The sequence below is a fragment of the Lithobates pipiens genome, unplaced genomic scaffold (genome assembly GCF_037356315.1).
Source record: "Lithobates pipiens isolate NorthernLeopardFrog02 unplaced genomic scaffold, aLitPip1_a1.2 Scaffold_14, whole genome shotgun sequence".
Classification (NCBI taxonomy): Eukaryota; Metazoa; Chordata; class Amphibia; order Anura; family Ranidae; genus Lithobates; species Lithobates pipiens.
In genome coordinates this window covers 194,872-200,166 of record NW_027507728.1, presented here as the reverse complement: position 1 = coordinate 200,166, position 5,295 = coordinate 194,872, and the positions used below count along the sequence as shown (strand labels likewise).

The following is a 5,295-nucleotide window of genomic DNA, read 5'->3' as shown; positions in this document are numbered from 1 at the left end:
GGACTACAGCCATGCAGACCAATTTGATGCAGTGTGAGGCATATGGTCTGATCACTGACAGGCTGACTCCCCACCCCTTCAACCTCTGCAGCAATGCTGGCAGCACTCAGAGCTGAAGTGGTTAAACAAGAGTACTTTAGGTGTGTATTTTACACGCAATCTTCCAGCTTTGCCAGCAAAAACCTTTCTTTCATGCAGAAAGTATGTGTGTGCCGTGTGAATGAGCCCTGATGTGCCCCTGTGTGATGCGGCGCTCTACATTATTAACCACTTGCCGCCCCGCCCTATAGGCAAATGACGGATGCAAAGTGGTTTCAAAATCCTGACTGGGCGTCATAGGACGTCCTCAGGATTTTGAGCCGCTGCGCACCTCTGGGGGCGCGCATCGTGGCGATCGTTATTGCGGGGGGTGTCAGTCTGACACCCTGCAACTACGATCTCGGTAAAGAGTCTCCGACGGAGACTCTTTACCACGTGATCAGCCGTGTCCAATCATGGCTGATCACAGTGTAAATAGGAAGAGCCATTGATCGGCTTTTCTTCACTCGCGTCTATCAGATACGAGTAGAGGAGAGCCGATTGGCTGACAGGGGGGGAGTCTGTGCTGATCGATTATCAGCACAGCCCCCCGAGGATGCCCACACTGGACCACCAGGGACGCCACCAGACCACCAGGGATGCCCAGCACCAGGTATGCCACTCTAGACCACCAGGAATGCTAGTCAGTGCCCACAATGGATGCCGATCAGTGCCCACAATGGGCATCACTGATTGGCATGCATTATTGTTTGGCACTGACTGGCATCCATCAGTACAAAACAATACAATACAATGCAGTGTCCACCCGTGCCACCTATCAGTGCCCACCCGTGCCGCCTATCAGTGCCAATCCATGCCGCCTATCCATGCCAATTCATGCCGCCTATCCATGCCAATCCGTGCCAGCTATCAGTGCCATTTGTGCCACCTATCAGTGTCCATCCGTGTCGCCCATCAGTGCCACCTATCAGTGCCCATCAGTGCCACCTCATCAGTGCCACTTCATTGGTGCCACCTCATCAGTGCCCATCAGTGCCGCCTTATCAGTGCCTGTCAGTGTAGCCCCATCAGTGCCCATCAGTGAAGGAGAAAACTTACTTATTTACAAAGTTTTGAAACTGAAACAAAAAAAAACATTTTTTTTCATAATTTTCGGTCTTTTTTTATTTGTTTAGCAAAAAATAAAAACTGTAGAGGTGATCAAATACCACCAAAAGAAATCTCTATTTGTGGGGAAAAAATTATAAAAATTTAATTTGGGTACAGTGTAGCATGACCGCGCAATTGTCATTCAAATTGCGACAGCGCTGAAAGCTCAAAATTGGTCTGGGCAGGAAGGTGTGTAATTGCCCCCCGGTATTGAGGTGGTTAAGATTGGTGCGTTTGGCTGCTCATTCAAAGGTGATAAGATGGTGCGCACTGCACAGATGTGGATGTGATCTATTCTGATTACTGTAAAGCACAGAAGCCAGAAGTAGATCCTTCAATGGCCCTCTGATGAGATCACAATAATCCCCCCTCACTATACACACAGGGAGTGAGCCAAAAAACTTGGTTAGAGATGCCACGAAGTAAGTGACAATGCCTTAACCGTATGTGTGTTGTAAAGGCCACTGGGACCTCTTCCATCCTTGTCAAGGGGAGTGCTAACCTTCTCTCCTTTCATACAACACAACAGTAATAAGCGTGTGTTCCCTTTATAAAGCACACACATATCTGGAAAGTTCAACTTATGGCGATTTTACATAATCAATTCTAAACCACTTTGGGTTATGCCCACCCCTTCTAAATAATCACTGAGAAGAGCAATCGCCAAATTTCAACCGTATAATCACTTTCTTCAATATAAATAAACGTCTGCTAAAGCAAAAGCTGGAAAATTAACTATGCAAAATTTCAACCAATGACCGTAAAGGGGGCGTTGCTAAAGGCGGTAGTTGGAACACAGACCCGGATGCGGAAATCTGATTTCTATATAGGCGGAGACGGAGGATAAGACAAAATGACAAAGGCTGGTCACATGATAGGGCGGGGCAACTGTATTGTAGCCAGTGATGTTAGAGAGTCCTATCACACTGCGGTGGGCGGGGCGGGACGGGTGAGAGTGTTACTGCGCATGACTTTCTATAGAAGTGCAGACAACCTTCCACCCTCCAAAAAAATAAATAAATATATATATAATCCTCTCCTACACCACTCATCTACAGGAGCCCCATCCCTGCCGAGTGTGCATGTTTATATCTGTATATGTGTGCAGAGCATTCCAACCATCCCATAATACACTGCAGAGCATTCCACCCATTCTATGATACACTGCAGAGAATTCCACCCATCCAATAATATACTGCAGAGCATTCCACCCATCCCATAATACACTGCAGAGCATTCCACCCATTCTATGATACACTGCAGAGCATTCCACCCATCCCATAATATACTGCAGAGCATTCCACCCATTCTATGATACACTGCAGAGCATTCCACCCATCCCATAATATACTGCAGAGCATTCCTCCTATCCCATAATATACTGCAGAGAATTCCACACATCACAAAATACACTGCAGAGCATTCCACCCATCCCATAATATACTGCAGAGCATTCCTCCTATCCCATAATATACTGCAGAGAATTCCACACATCACAAAATACACTGCAGAGCATTCCACCCATCCCATAATATACTGCAGAGCATTCCACCCATCCCATAATATAATGGAGAGCATTCCACCCAACCCATAATATACTGCAGAGCATTCCACCCATCCTATAATACACTTCAGAGCATTCCACCCATCCCATAATATACTGTAGAGCATTCCACCCATCATATAATACACTGCAGAGCATTCCACCCATTCTATGATACACTGCAGAGCATTCCACTCATCCCAAAATACACTGCAGAGCATTCTACCCATTCTATGATAGACTGCAGAGCATTCCATCCATTCTATGATACACTTCAGAGCATTCCACCCATTCCATAATATACTGCAGAGCACTCCACCCATCCTATAATACACTGCAGAGCATTCCCATCCATCCCATGACAACACTGAGCATTGCATCCATCCCATGTTACACTGCAGAGCATTTCACCCATCCCATGGTACACTGAAGAGCATTCCATCCATCCCATAATACACTGCAGAGCATTCCACTGATCTCACGATACACTGCAGATCATTTCACCCATCCCATGACATACTGCAGAGTATTGCATCCATCCCATGATACACCGCAGAGCATTCTACCCATCCCATGCCATACTACAGAGCATTCCACCCATGACAGTACGTCCAAAGTCTCCTGTAGTATGTCCGCAGTCTCCTGTAGCATTTTTATTGGTCCAAGACTCCAATCTGTCCATTGAGCTCAGTGCCTCTGACAAGAAGTAGGGAGAGGCCTTGTAAGCTCAACCTCTCAGTCTGCCGCAAGCAGCGGGGGGGTTATTTACTAAAAGTAAATCCCCTTTGCACTACAAGTGCACTTGGAAGTGAAGTCACTGTAGATCTGAGGGGGACATACAAGGGAAATAAAAAACAGCATTTTAGCTTTAGCTTGGATCAAAGATTGTGTGGCTCAGAACAGTGGGAAACAAAGTCTTGCTTTGGAAGTTTACAGTCCAAGCTGAGGTGTCCTCCCACACACCAATAGACAAACGGTCACCGAGTAAAAGAAGCAGCCGGCAACTCCATACCATCAAGTGTATTTATTTTCAAGCCTTCACAGTGAGTACAGTCAGTCAGCAGCAGACTAGTTTCGCCGAATATGGAGTTGCTGACTGCTTCTTTTGCTCGATGAGCATTTTAGCTTGTACATGATTGGATGATAAAATCAGCAGAGCTTCCCCTCATTTCAGATCTACCCCTAAGATCTACAGCGACTGCACTTCCTTTCAGTGCACTTGTAGTGAAATTGAATTTGCCTTTAGTAAATAACCCTCAGCGTGTGCCAGCTTGTATTTAAACTGCCCGCTTTGTAGCTATGTAGCTTCTGACAGGCTGCGCAAGGAGCCCCGTATCTCCGGAACCATAGGTTGTAGGAGCCCCACATTTTTTACTAGTGGTGGGGTAGGACTTAGGCTACATACCCCCAAAATTTGGTCACTGAGCTACGACCCTCGATGCTTGTTTTTTTTTAAATTATTATTATTTGTTTATATATATATATATATATTATGGCTGCGGAAATTAGCGGTTAGTTCCTCGATTAATCGTTAATTTTTTTGATTGGTGAAAATTCTTTTGATCGGTACTCACCTCTCTGCTGGTGTACTATCACATAGTGTCCCCCGTCGGATAGTGTCCGCTGTGTACTGCGCATGCGCATTACACGGGACACACAGATCCCGAAAATAGCCGAAGATGAATGCCGCCTGCACCATGAGTCCAGGTTCTAGACTCACCATCCAAGTGGACATAGAGTTAGAATAAAAAGAGCCGAGCGCAGCGAGGCCGTGCCCGAAGCGTCACGAGCGAAGCCGCCTTATGTCCACTTTGATGGTGGGGCTAGCACCTCGACCCACGGCGCAGGCGCCGTTCATCTTCGGAGATTTTCCGAATATTCTTCTGCTCCGTACTGCGCAAGCGATGCGCATGCGCAGTACGGGGCAGACACTTCTCGATGGCCGGACGCTATATGGCAGAACCCCGGCTTCCCGAGTCTTCAGGGAGTTCCGTCGGAGATCCGGTGACATCACGGACACCGACGTCAGCGGACTCCTCCCCTCCGTCTGTTAAATTAAGGGAAGGGGGGAGGATTCCAGTGATGTTGATGTCTGTGACGTTGATGCCTGTGACGTCACCGGACAGACTGGACAGCGATGATAAATATGGATGTGGTTAAAGCGGTAGTAAACCCGCTGATTTTTATTTTTTTCTGACCTGCAAGGGAAAAGGCATAATGAGCTAGTATGCACCGCATACTAGCTCATTATGAAATAGTTACCTTGGAACGAGGCCCCGATATCTCCGACGATCCACGCCAAAGGGAGCTGACATATTCCCTCTGTGTGTCTTCTGGGTATCGCAGCTCCAGCGATGTGAGTGGCCGGAGCCGCGACATCGTCACTCCCGCGCATGCGCATGGGAGATTTCTTTCCGGCAAAGTTTGGCGTATGCCGGGCTTTCAGCCAAAAATCCCCTGTGCGCATGTGCCGCTGTAGTCAGCGGCTCATTGCGAGGGGAATATCTCCTAAACCATACAGGTTTAGGAAATATTTTTTTTTACCTACAGGTAATCCTTATTAT

General features: G+C 47.1%; 1 non-coding gene across 1 annotated transcript; it reads right to left on the bottom strand.

The window, feature by feature from the left end:
• Positions 1-1,582: 1,582 nt before the first annotated feature.
• On the bottom strand, positions 1,583-1,712 carry LOC143981377 (U6atac minor spliceosomal RNA). Its single transcript, XR_013274303.1, has one exon. It is a non-coding gene; the product is annotated as a U6atac minor spliceosomal RNA (small nuclear RNA).
• Positions 1,713-5,295: the final 3,583 nt, after the last annotated feature.